The sequence below is a fragment of the Diospyros lotus genome, chromosome 5, assembly GCF_014633365.1.
Source record: "Diospyros lotus cultivar Yz01 chromosome 5, ASM1463336v1, whole genome shotgun sequence".
Taxonomy (NCBI): domain Eukaryota; kingdom Viridiplantae; phylum Streptophyta; class Magnoliopsida; order Ericales; family Ebenaceae; genus Diospyros; species Diospyros lotus.
In genome coordinates, this window is record NC_068342.1 from 27,788,964 (window position 1) to 27,803,706 (window position 14,743).

Here is a 14,743-nt window from a genome sequence, read left to right on the forward strand (position 1 = left end):
ATTTTGTATATATGTGTGTTGTTCGATCTAGTAACTATTGATCCAAGGGATGCCAGATTCTAGAATATAAGTTGACGTCATCCTGACAAAGATAGGATGCTTTATTTCAATTCACAGGACCAGTAATTTAACTTGATGTCATCCTGACAAAGGTGGAATGCTGGATTTTTAAGTCACAATAACATTAATCTTCTTTCTTATGGCTCCAAGCTTCAGATGGTTCTAATAATTGATTGTCTTGCCAAAAAATGAATAAAAATGTGTGATCACATATTTTTTTCTGAGAAGTATCACTATTACAATATCATTCAAACCCTCTCCATTTCTCTTCCAGTGTTTTGAAATTCTTAAGGTTGAAAGTAGAAGCATAGTGTGTAGATGGATGAGCATTCTACGTACCTATTATCATATATGTTTTCTATTTTCCCAAACTATTAGGTATCTATTTTTGTTCTTTATTGACATACAAATGCATACTTGGCTTAAGTGATGTCACATGTTGATGGAAAACTTGCAATGACAATGAGGCATTCGGTGATGAAAGTCTGAAGGAGCACATTACTGCAGAACCAGATATAGTGATTGAGATGATAGATGCAGATGCTGAATTTATAATATTGGCAAGTGATGATGTATGGAAGGTAAGGTTGGCTTGGGTTTGAAGTTATGTCAATTGGGGCTTCTACAATCTGCTTATCAATGCAATCCCATCACATTCTTTTATCTTGTATTGATTCTACCTTATTGTTTTGGTAATCTGCTAGCTAGTAGCTATAGTCGTGCTCTGATATAATAAGAGGAAACAAGAGCTTTTTTCTCCTTTGGTTTTGTCTCATTTTACATGAACCATTTGAGTAATGACCACTGAAATAGTGATTCCTTCCAAATTAATGCATATTAGGTAGAAGATTTTATTGAAGGTGAAATTGTTGTAGTGGGGGTCACCTCATGATGGACCAACACCATGTACAATGACTTGATGTGCTCTTTTAGTTAGCTTAAAAATGAACAACATTTGTAATTTTTCAAAAATTCAAGAGAAACTCAAAAAAATTGGAAGCATGTAGAAATGTTGTCTTGGTTCTGATTTTTGAACTTAAGTTAGCTGTTTTGTTTTTTCTTACTTAAGGGAATGAAGTTGGCAGTAAGCACATTTATTCTGCCTCCCTCCCTACGTGGCGGAGTGTTTGACTTCAGCTCTTCTTCTATCAGTTTTATTATCCATGTCTTTTTCTATTGAACAACTTAGATCTTTCTTAATAGATCTAAGTTATTGTTTCAACTAAAAGGCTCTAGCAACTGTTTGTCTAGAATAAAGACTTTCAAGAGTAGTCCATACCTCAGCTGCTGATTCACATTGAATTACCTGACCAAGAACCTCCTTGTCGATAGTCAAAAATAGCCATCATAGCAAGAGCTAGTCAGATCTGATCCAATTTAAGTATTCAGGATTGACAATAGGCTCATCATTGTCAGAGGAGATGTATTTTGACGGAAGATCTATCTTATTAATAAAAGACAACAGATCAAATGCTCTAATTGTGGCTAGAACTTGCGCCTTCCAATACAAATAATTGTTCGAATCTAGTTTTGTTGGAGCAAAACTAAGATTCTTAGTGATTGGTGAAAAATCAGACAAAGACGCAGATGATAATGAAGAAGAAGACCAGGTTGAATCATGAGAAGCCATGGACGTTAGTCGCTAGGGCTCTGATACCATGAAACGAAAGATAAAGTCGAACAGGAAAACAGAGAAGGAAAGGAATTCTAAGACTTTGATTAAAATGATTTCAACCTCTCTACAAAACAGAAATGGACCTTGATTATATACTAACTCTAGCCGCTCCTCACACAGCTAAAACAACAGCACTTGAGATACAATCAGGTACAGCTATAAGCATAACAAAATAATACAACCAACACAATACACAAAGTGAAATATAATAACAGCTACTCTAAGTCAACATTCTCTTCTACAGATGAAAGTCTGAAGGAGCACATTACTGCAGAACCAAATATAGTGATTGAGATGATAGATGCAGATATTGAATTTATAATATTGGCAAGTGATGATGTATGGAAGGTAAGGTTGGCTTGGGTTTGAAGTTATGTCAATTGGGGCTTCTACAATCTGCTTATCAATGCAATGTCATCACATTCTTTTATCTTGTATTGATTCTACCTTATTGTTTTGGTAATCTGTTAGCTAGTAGCTATAGTCGTGCTCTGATATAATAAGAGGAAATAAGAGCTTTTTTCTCCTTTGGTTTTGTCTCATTTTACATGAACCATTTGAGTAATGACCACTGAAACAGTGATTCCTTCCAAATTAATGCATATTAGGTAGAAGATTTTATTGAAGGTGAAATTGTTGTAGTGGGGGTCACCTCATGATGGACCGGCACCATGTACAATGACTTGATGTGCTATTTTAGTTAGCTTAAAAATGAACAATATTTGTAATTTTTTAGAAATTTAAGAGAAACTTAAAAAAATTGGAAGCATGTAGAAATGTTATCTTGGTTCTGATTTTTGAACTTAAGTTAGCTGTTTTGTTTTTTCTTACTTAGGGGAATGAAGTTGGCAGTAAGCACATTTATTCTCCCTCCTTCCCTACATGGTGAAGTGGCGGAGTGTTTGACTTCAGCTCTTCTTTTATTAGTTTTATTATCCATATCTTTTTCTATTGAACAAAAAGAAAAGAAAACCTCCATGTTCCTTTGACTGAAAATCTACATGACAGTTTAAATGAGAGGCTTCAACATAAACAAGCTAAGATTATCATGTTCCCTCGTCTCTTCTTTTTAACTGATTTTGGTGGAGCTAACAGTAGAGATGCTTGAACTTGCCTTGTTATAGTTATGCCTACCAATTGGCTAGATGACTGAGGTCTGGTTGTACTCTGAGAAATGGAGCATGACTTGTCAAGCCCGAGCTCAGCCCGTTCTGTGACTGGCTCCATTTTCCTAGCTCAGCTTGCCTTTTTATGTGGCTTAAGGCTGAATTCTAGCTTTTGTCTATCTAATTAATGGGTGGTCTGATGGATGGGTCCTAATTAATCATATGAAATTATATGATTAATCATGTTGATTATGTCATGCTTTTATTATCATGACTCAATCCTTCTCTGATCAAACTTCATTTGATCAAGGGGAAGTTAGAGTATAAAGTAAGTAATGGGTGGAGTGTGGAAAGCATGATAAAATTGTTAAAGCAATTAAAGAGGCGGAGGTTAGAGGAAGAGTTAATTTTACAAGAAATGTCAATTTTTTGTTCTTTGAATCATATATTTTACTTTCTGGTGTACATGTATTGTGTCTTTGGTTTTGTATCATCATCCAACCTTTCTCACAGTCCAAATCATGTTAACTCCCAATCTATTTTTTGTTGTTCTCCTCAATGGCCCTAATGGTACCAGGTCTTGAGGTACAATGACCTTAATTTACAATTGTTCTGCATTTAGCCATTTATTGCTATTGAAGAATGGAAGTTCTCATAAGAGCCTTTCGCTTTACAACCTGCTTCTGATGGCAAAATACATAGTTTTGGAGTAGCCAAATACACTACATCCACTTAAAACTGAAAAATTAATGCAAGTGTCTAAAATCTATTAGTCTGATTCGATTGTATGAGCAAACACGTTGTTTGACTTGCAATTATGGTATAGGGCCTTATAACAATCCACCCTCCCACGACGTGTCACTATTCTGTGATTTTTTTTTATAATATATTCTCTCTTCTCATAATACTGTGTCTCAAATCCACGAGTACCGTATTTAAAAATCCCTAACATATATATATATATATCATTCCAAATAATAAGCTAAGGAATGGTAAACTAAACACTTGCGGAAGTAGAATCGAAACCTAACGAAATATTGTAATTGGAAAGGAAATAAATCCATACAAGATCGTTCAATAACCACAATATTACAATATTTGGAAAACAAATTTAACATAAAATAGCTGGAACATGCCACCTATCATGATTCTCATAATTTGTCTTAGCACAGGTGTATGACTTATTACACGACTACTAACATAATCATATCTCAACAATCTCTTTTCCATTTCTCCTGCTTGACTCACCTGGAAAGTTGCATTTCCCAGGGACAAAATTTGAATTAAAAGATGAAACTTCTAAATAAGGGTTTAAAATAGTTTTCAAGAATTTATGATGCATGAGCATAAAAATCAATCGACTGCCTAGAGTAGCTTTGATAGCATTCTCGCCCCAACACGGAAACTAAGGTAGTCATCTCGGCAAACACACAAAGCATGGGATGCCCCTATGGTCATTCTAGCAATCACCCTTGGGGAAATACAGATCAAACTACTAGGGCAATATCCCACCCCATCGTGTTAAACATGAATGACACAAATATAATATTGATATGCCAATAAAATCATAGCCAATGCAATAACAAACTGATCGAGGCAATATAGGATGAGTATGCATATGTATAACAAGATGTACGTAAATCACATAAACTTGGCGAATCCCTTGCAATTGCATGCTCATTTAAGCAAATTATACCACGTATAAATTTTTTGGACAAATCACTCACCTTAATTTAGCTTCTTAGGATTTCTCGGTACGCGTGCTCTAACCTCTAAACCTGTGCCTTGGAAAATTTCCTAGCCAAAATTTTTGAAAAATTACTAAAACTTAATTTCCTATTTTTTTAGAATTTTTTCCCAATTTTTCTCTATTTTGTTTTCCTTTTATTCCCTATTTTTCTATTTCATTACCTCTCATGCACCCGCAGCCACTAGCCTAACATGTGCACCTCACGTGACCGATTTGCCGATCATCTTCTCCGATGATCTTCTCACCGCCAGTGACCTAGTCTTGGCTTGGTTCTTTGATTTTTCTCCCTCTCCTGGCTTGATTTTTCCTCCTGAACACAATGGTATCCCTATTGCATGGTGCCTCTAGCTAGAACACCCTCAATTTGGCCGTTAAAGCTCGGTTGTGATGACTTTTCCACTTTTTGACAATGCTCAAAACCACCTCAAATCGACACAAAACTTGACCAAACTTTCCAGAAATGATCCTTATCACCTCAAGAACAAAAACCCTTTATCAAATCCTCACAATTTCTCTGAAAAATCTCGAATTTTGCCACTGAAATTTGATAAAACCCCTCGGCCCATTTTCTACTATTTATAGCTTCTTTGACTGTATCTCTAGCCAACCATGGCCTCGCCTTGCACTGCAAGGTTTATTCCTAGGCCATGATGGCCCAAGGGAACCTCAAATGGCTGGGATTCGACCTCTCCACCGGCGGCCAATGCGGTTCTTAACTGCATTGCAGGTTTCACACCTACTTTGTAGTTCAGCTCTCCTACTTTTAATTTCTTACATTTTAGCCCTTTTTCCTCAAGTCCTCAAGTTCCCAAAATTTGTGTTTAATCCCCACAACTTTGAGAAATTACATTTTAGCCTGAAAAATTTGGAAAATAATAATTTATGTTATATTTTATATATTATAAAAATTATAGTTTATAATAATATTCTTGAAACACTAATTTTGCTTCCAGTTGCCTGTGTATTGAAGAGGAAAGAACGAAGAAGACCCATAGACCGTATTCGCTGCCTTTTGCCGCCTCTCACTACCAAAGCCTCTCGTCGCCAACTTGAGAGAAGAAAGTGACTGCCTCTCTGAAGCCTCTCGTTGTCTCTCTCTCACTCTCTCTCAAAATGGTTGGGAAAATCTTCGAGGATCTCTTCTGCTCTTGATCCCAATTTGTTCAAATTGACATGTAAGAAGAAGAAGACTCCACTCGCTCTACCAGTTCTCTTCGAGTAACAACAACAATAAGAAGAAGAAGACCACTCAGAAGACCCTAGGCATTGCCTTGGGGTTCCGATTCTCGTAGATTTCGGAAGGTCCTCTCCCCCGCTCTTTCTGTACTTTGATTGCAACAATGGAAAATTTCTCTGTACTTCGATTATAACAATGTTCCTGATCACCTTCATTATCCAATAATACGGAACCGGCGTCGAGCTTCGACCTATAAGAACTAGGGTTTGGCGATTCGATCATGGGGTCTTCCACACGAGAGAATTGGCATCCGATACAGAAGTTCAACCCTCTAAAAATCACTATTTTTGCTGATAAAATGGCTTATTGTGCTAACGCGTTCGTTGTGTCTACAGAGATGGAGAAGTTCTTGTGTGACCGATTGTTGGACCAGAACCAGCCCATATCGGAGCGCTTCAGAGCCCTCTTCTCTCTTTGCAATCTTCGTGGTCCTCTCCCTCGCAATGCCCTTATTGCCGGTTCTCTCTCTCTCTCTCTTCTTAGGGTTTGAGGAATTTTCTTTAACAAACTAGACTATGGTGACTTATCATTTCTCTATGAATTATATTTGCACAAAAAAAGTGAGATGAATTTCTTGCTAAAGTTTGTAAGTTTGCTAAGTTTGACTTTTCTACTGGGTACGGAGGTGGTGTATTAGAATTACATCTTAAGAGTTCAAATTTTGTTGTAGTATTAGAATTGACTCGTAATCTGATCCAACAACATGTCTTGGTTTCGATTGAATGTGCATGCCCCTGATCAAGTTCAGGTTTCTCCATTGTTCTTAGTATAGAGGTGTTGCCAAAAAATCTAAAAATTCCCTTTTATGTCGAATCTTAATAGGAACATTTCTTAAACGGCTATAATTTTTATTGTTGGTATTTTATCTAGGTCCTTTAGTGGTGGATTTCCAATAGTGAAACCTTCATGGCTGATGGATTCAATTGCTGCAAATAAACTGTTAAGCTATATGTTTTAATCTTTGCTTGACTTTTTATTTCCTAAGCAGTTTTGAATTGGCATCCCTTTTTCTAATTGCCACACTTGATTCTATGTAAGTTTAGAAAAGAAAAGAAGGTTGATCTCTAGATGTTAGGGAGGGAAGTCATTTTGATTAGTTATCTATTAATTCCATGTACTGTATTTTCAACTATAGTGTTTCTATTATGTGGATCATCCTTGAAGCATGATCTAAGTGTATTGAAATGGTGAAGAACGCGTAGCAATGGTTACATGTATTGAGAAATTTTAGGAAGATAGATAGGCTTTGTAGTTTATGATGCAGTATAGGCTTTGATATAATTCATATTTCTTTGTGTTGTTTGCAAGGTTCCTTACCAACTAGACCAGATTGCTAGTGAAGCTCATAACCAACCAAAGATTTTGAAACTTGATATAACTCATATTTCTTTGTATTATAATTCATATTTCATATTTATTTTTTTTGCTTCAAAAAGCAGCCTAGTCTCCAATGATTTTGAAACTTATGTGACCGGTCAAATAAAACCTAAAAAGCAGCCTAGTCTCCAAGTGCTGGATGTTAGGTTGTGCTTCCAAATAAGGCCCAAGGCGGTGATGATTTTTTGGGTGGGTCTAATCTTCATAGGCTTTGACCCATGATTGAAGTATAACCCATATCACTACTTATTGGCAACCTTATATAGAAATCGGGCCATAAGCCCATTCTTTTGAGGAGAAATGGGCTTAGCCCATTTGCTTAAGAAATGAGAAGCCCAACCCATTTTGATGTTTAACCCTACCTGTCCACACATATATATATATATATACCTATGTCTTTGGGGTGACTCTTGTTCTCTCTCCCTCTCTCTTGTCTGCGTCGATGTCCCCGCCTCGTTTCTCGAGTTCCCTTGTAGCTTTGTGCGGCGTTTCCTTGTTGGTTTGTGCGGTGCCCTCTTGCCATTTATGTGTCGCACCTCTCGGTTTCCCTCTCTCTATATAATCGGTACGGCCGATCCTTCGTAGGTAAGCTTCATAGTCTTGATCCATTCTCGTTTTATCTTCATGATTCTGGTTCCTGTGCATGAACTCTACTTTGTGTAGAGCTTTCGCTTCCTCTTGGGAGGGTGAATAGATTTGGGGTTTGGCTTTGTTGGGACTTGGTGGTTCTATTCTCAGTGTTGCCTAAGTGGTGATTTGATTGTCTAGATCTGAGCCTTGAACGCCTCTATCGTGACTGCCAGGGAGTTTCTCTATACTTTATGTATTTTTGGATGTTTTTGGTTTTCGATTAATACTTGTTGTAACCATCATTTTTGTAGATCTTCCACTCACAAAGGATTATGCTGGTTGAGCCGAACTGCTATACATCTTTTTGTGTTACATTGTTAATTTACTTTTACTTCAGCAACTTTACATTTTACTTTCGGCAAGTATTATTTTTTTTAGCAAATTTGTTTTCAATTTTAATTCTGAAATCAACACCTTCGTAAAAATTTAAAGACAGTAAATCTTTTTACATAAATTTTATTTCACTTTCTACATATCATTTTCAATTAAGGTCATAATTAAAACATTAAGTGTTCATCGTTTGATAAAGGCAAAATTGTTTTATTCAAAGTATTTATAAAATCAAGAAAAGTTTTTGAAAACCCAATTCATCCCGCTCTTGGGTGTTTATCTTTTCTCACAAGTAGCATCAGAGCAGGTATTCTTATTTACTTTTCTAGTTTAACAACTAAGAGTGATCCATGACTCTCAAAGGGGGATTTTGGTGTCATCTCTTCTTATGCAAATCAGTGTTCTAAAACGCGCTAGGCGCTAGTCGGGCGCTAGATTGGGGCCTAACACTTAGGATGCCTAGACGGGCCTAGACGAACTATTGCTTTATATATATATATATATATGAATAGATTATATATATAATATAAGTTTATATATATAACTTAAAAAAAGTCATATATATATATAAACTGATATTATATATATAAGTGGGTGATGGCTATTATCGGAGGGCAGAGGAAGAACAGCAACGAGAGGGATGTCTGCTGGCAGGGACCAAGGGGCTAAGAGAGGCAATTGGGGGCGATAGTCAAGGGACCAAGAGTGACTGGCGGTGTTAGAGAGAGCTTTCGAAGAGGCAATTGGCGGCAGCAACGGCGGTGGTGGTGTCTAACTAGAGAGGCTGAGACAGAAAAGGCAAACGGCGATTGTGACTTCGTAAGAGACGATCAGCGGCGGTGCGCGAGAGAGAGAAGGGGAAAGTGACAAGAGAGAGAAGGGGTAAGGGGAAACAAAAAACCTAACAAACAAAATGGATTAGGTGGCCGATTAGGACATAATCGGCCTAGGCGTTTCATGCGGCTAGGCGACCACCTTTTCTGACTAGGCGTTGCCCGGTACCAATTAGTCAAGCCGGCGCCTAAGAGGGCTGATTAGGTCATAATTGCAGCAATCGCCTAGGCTGATTTTTAGATCACTAATGCGAATGCTTTATGAAATACTATGAAAAACAGTTTCATTTCAAAATCATCCATGGATTTGAATGTGCATTCTCCTTTAAATAAATTTGTTAGCTCTAATCTTTTGTGTGAGGTTTTTGATAGTGAACACAAGGATATCAAAGAAGAATACCTTCAGAAATCTCAAGTTCCATCCACCAGTTAAGAGGAGCATATAGAAAAAGAAGAGATAACCATTTCACCTTCTTATAATATAACTGATACTATTGATAGGATTATTGAATATGAAAAACTTTTTTCAAATGAAAATCTATTAACTTATTTTAATGATTTATTTTTTCAATTTCAAAAACTTCGTATGGATAATAATTTTCTTAAATATCAACTTGAAATATTGTCAAAAGAAGTAGAAGCTTTAAAATCAAATGATACTAACAAATATTTAAGAACCTGTAGTAGAAATCTTCTAGGAATGTTAATAGGAACAGATATGCCAAGACAAAATGTAACATCCCAAAATTCTGCTCAGTTTTTATTTACATCATCAGTAGCAAAAGAGTTACACACGCTAGGGCTATCTTACACACAACCGAGCCCAGACAATAGAGTCTTATCAATTACAACTTCTAACACCTTGCCTACAACTCACCCTCAGAGATCTTTTCAATCGGGATCACCCTGTACACACAGCCACCTAAGACCGACGCGACACCAGCCCATTCTCGATATCAACTTCCATACTTGGAACGATGTTAAAAATAAACTAAGTCGCAAGGCTCAACAAATATATCTAAAATAAAAGGGGCACAAGAAGGAATTGAGGCGAGACAGAATTATCATACCTATTACATGAGAAATGACCAGGCTATGATTTACAGCTCCATATACTCACAGTATACTTTACGACATCATGCATCTATTTGTATTACATATAACCATACCCTATTATACCACATTGTGGCTCGTGCCATGTCTGAAAAGACGTCATACACAGTGCAATGCTTTACCACGCTTGACATTCATGCTATGATATAGACTTCATAGACACACAAATGCTCATAACATGTTCACCTATGTGCACACCACAAGCCAAATGTCTACATATAAATATGCCATGACATAATCCTTTTATTCACTTGCTCACACAACATGCATCAATGTGCATTCCATATCCATATCATAGTAAAGATGCCATGTCAACATGCTATTCTTATTAGTTTTAGAAGCTGTAAAAGTTTGAAGGGTTAGAGTTTTACCTTGCTATACCAAGGAACAGGATGCTCCATCTTGGAATGTCCGAAGAAAGGCCTTTAATTTTCCTAGCTCTTCTGAGTTTAACTGAGTAGGATCAGTCTCTATTGAATCCACTTTATCAGTTTCTTCTCCGGAATCTTTATTGGATAGGAAGCTTTGGTGCTTCATATTTTTGAAGCCTCCAATCCTGCTCAAGACCACTTCTTTCCCATGCAACTTGAATCATGTTTCACTAGTATGTGATGGCCTCTTACAAAAAGTGCACCATTTCCCTTCACGATTAGGTCCACGATTCTGAAATCCAAATTTTTCAAGGATTTGAATTCCAAGTTTGCCAGGCTTGATTCCTCCTCCTCTTTGTTTGCTAATCATTAGTGCTAACCCTTCGTTGTTGTGTTCTGTAAACATGGCGTATCTTCAATTTTTCTCACTCCTGATGATGGCAAACACTTCATTTAAGTTAGGGAGTTTATCCATACCCAAGACTTGAATCCTCACTTGATCAAATTCTGGATTTAGGCCGGCTAGAAACTCAACTATTCGATCTCTCTCAACAATCTGATTAAGAGTAGCAACATCCTCTTGGCATACCATTTTTACAGCTTGATAGTGATCAAGCTCCAACCATAATCCTTTCATCTGGTTATAGTACTTCGTCACTGTCAACTGCCTTTGCTTGGTAAAGTTTATCTTTGTTTTAACTTCAAAGATCACCGAAGCATCCTTGACTCTTGATAAGGTTTGTTGAATAGTCTTCCATACCTCCTTGGCTATGCTTAGGAACATAAAATTCCTACTGATCTCTAGCTACATTAAACTCCACAGCCAAGACATAATCTGTGAGTCTTTCACATCCCAGGTCGTGAAGGCTGGATCTGCTTCCTTTGGTGAAATTCCAGTTAGGTGATTCCCTTTCCCGCATCCTTTGAGGAGAGTCTTGACCAGTTAAGCCCATTATAGATAATTCCTATCGTCTAACCGATAGGATTGGTGAACACTTGGCAATTCACCAGCTATAGAGGATTGATCAACTGGAACTATTTCTCCAATTATGATGGTAGGGGGTGTGTTGACATCTGAAGTCTCTGACATGATCTCTGAAAAAAAACCGCAAAACAATGAAGGTTCTGATGGATAGAAGAACAGGCTGTGCACTAAAGGCATTAGGGTTGCTGGTAGATCAGGTTAGAATCGAGTGGCTCTGATACCTTGTAGAAGAAATCAAAATAATTCTTCATATCATTAAATATTGTGAACACTATGAACCTATTGATACAAACTCCTAATAATTCTCCTAAGTTTTAGGAGCAGATTACATTCCTAAAAATTAGGATTAGATCACATTCTACTAGATTATAACAACTAATTTACAACAGATAAATAAAACACAAAACATATAAACAAAACAGATAAATTAAATTTAGATAGCATCCTTATCTTCTTAGTTCTCGGCTTTGCTTTTCCTCGTCAACATTAACACATACCAGCTCATATATTTGTAAATAAAAGGATGTTGTCATTCTATAGTTTCACAGCTTGAGTAATTGCAGGTCCTTTGTAAATAGTATATTTTCTTTATTATCTTGCTATGTTAGCAGTATTTTTGTGTTGGTTTATTGAAACATTTAAAAATATTTTTTACCAACATCAACTTCTTGTTGTCCACAGGAAGCAAGTTTGTAGGTGTTGAAGGAAATTTGGATGTGACGTTTAATGACTTAAAAGACGTGGGTATTTTGATGATGTGGAAACATTTATTGTTCTTTCCCCTTATTTTATTGGGTGACAATAATGAACTTCTTTATTCTAGTGTCAACATTTTTTGATGAACCTCTGCAAGGGGGTCTCATTGCGCTTTCTTGTCTCAGCTTGTTAAACTCTTCCACTACTTCTATTAAGTTCAAGTCACCAAATTTAGCACAAAAATCCTCAATGAAATCTATCCAGTTATCGTTACTTTGTAGCATGATCCAACCTTGGAACCCGGAATCGGCCACATTGTTCAGATATGCAAAGGCTGAAGTGATCTTCTGTTGCTTTCATACTTGATACAAGGAGGATTGCTTTTCATAGCTCCTGATCCATCACCGTAGATTCTGGCCTTCGAATAATGGAAGATATAGCTTAGGCATAGGGAAATTGGTAACTTCTCACATTATTATTGATAGAAAAAAAAAAAAAAAAACTTCTCGCATTATTAATAACTTCTATTCAAATTGCACTTGATTTTGTTAATCTTCATCTAAGTATTTTAGCACTTCAATATTACTCAATTGCTGATAAAGTACTTATGTTTTGTCATTACTTACAATTGTTGATTTTTCTGTTAAGTGCACAATTTTTATTTAGTTATCTTTTGGCACCATACTCACGGTAAGATCTTTTGCCCAGGAGGAGTATGAGATTTCACGATCTTCTGAGAAAGTTGGTGAGACACTAAAGCTCGTGCTTAAACACGCTTTGAGTTCCATTATGCATCCCCCCTTCTCTCTCTCTCTTTGTCAGAGCAATTATTTTTTATGTTGTTTTCCGCTACAGAAAATAGTGGGATTCTTCTCTAGAGGTGTACGTCAACATCAACACTCTCAATTATACTACTAGTGATCGTTTACCTTTTATTCCCCTTGTATTCCTTTTCCTTTTATATCCGTCTTGCCTATTTCAATCATTATGCTAAAATAGTTATTCCATTTAAAACTAATTGGGTCTAACTAGGTTGTTATATACTGCTTTCCTTAAGGATGTGGTGCTATGAACTTACATACTTGGAAGTCTGAAGCTTCTAAAACAGAAAAATCTGGTTGTTACTTACAGGAAAAAAAAAAAAAAGCAAAATCTAGTTGTTGGTTATTCTTACATTTGAGTATTAAAAGATTGGATTTTTGTTAAGCAATTGCTCTTTCATTTCAAGTCATGTACACTTGATTATTATCTCATCTCAAGAAGTTTGCCATCTTTTTTCCCTTTGCAGCTCAATTTCCACAACACTTTAGGCACGGTTGTTTTTTTCTACTTTTGAAAGGGTTGTTGCTCGATTGAGAAAGCACTTGTACAATCATGTTATCCACCAAGTTAGTTGAAATCTTGCTTGCAAGTTTAATAATATTTTCTGCAAAATGCTATTTTCTTTTTTTGAGATGGAAGTTTCAGAGATTTCACCATATGGGTTGTATTAGTGCTGCCTACAAGGTGATAAACATACAACCTTTTTTTTGGATTTTGTGCCCCCTCTCTTAAGTTTCCTTGACCTATGGCTCTTAGGCATTTGGGTAAATATTTAGTTGAGTTGAGTAGACATTGATAATTTGTTCTCGCATACTCTTTCATTCACTGATTGTGTCGAATTCCATGCTTCAAAGCCAGTTGCATAGGAGCAATTCAAGCTTTTGTGGAGAATCCAATATCTATTAATAAGTCAGTTGTGTGCGAACACTACATTGTGAAAGAGATTTAAATTGTTTTTGGAGTTCTTGAAAACTGTTCGTGTATAAAACCAAAATGATTAAAAAAACATGGACCATTTCTTCCAACTTCATGCCATAAACACGAAAATGAAAACAAAAATAAAATTTGTGAAATGGAAAACTAGATACCAATATTACATTCTCAAGGCTTGTAATCGTTGTTGTACTAAAAAAATACAAGATACTATTATATCATAAAATATTTTTCTTTTACTGCATTGGCCTGATGCTCAATTTAGTTAGCAATTAATTTTGTGGCTGATGGTCATCTTGTTTGCAAAGGCATGCATAAAAATACCAAAGTTTTATTATTTGACATAGCAACATTAAGCAACTTTGTGGGCAAGTTGTTCTTAAATGAATCCTTTGGTCAAGTTTGTTTTTCCCTCAATAAGTTGCTAATTACTTTTAAGATTATCGTGTTGGAGTCTCCTGTTGACCCGTGGGCTCCTTAAAGAACTATGCATTCCCAATCTTCTCGGTGATATCAGTTATTGTTCTTACTGCATAACTTGTTAAATTATCCTCATGCTTTTTATATGCTGGTTGCAAAACTTCCCTTGTATGAGATGCTGACTCACTTGGCTCAATAAATGGTGGTGAGTTACATGCCACAAAGTATGAGATGCTTATAGTAAATGTGTGGGTGGTTATTGGTTAAACAACGCACCAAATTTGACGTTGATAATAAATCACAAGATTGAGTGGAATAATGATTTATTATTATAGTTACGATTGTGTAACTAATCCTCCGACTTGAAATAACACTATTATCTTGTGTATTAGTGCGTGAGATTTA

The 14,743-nt window shown here is 36.3% G+C and overlaps 1 long non-coding RNA gene across 1 annotated transcript; it reads left to right on the forward strand.

The window, feature by feature from the left end:
- The first annotated feature begins 2,046 nt into the window (after positions 1 to 2,046).
- LOC127801385 (uncharacterized) lies at positions 2,047 to 13,109 on the forward strand. The gene is made up of 2 exons (XR_008023031.1): positions 2,047 to 2,083; positions 12,872 to 13,109. It is a non-coding gene; the product is annotated as an uncharacterized LOC127801385 (long non-coding RNA).
- Positions 13,110 to 14,743: the final 1,634 nt, after the last annotated feature.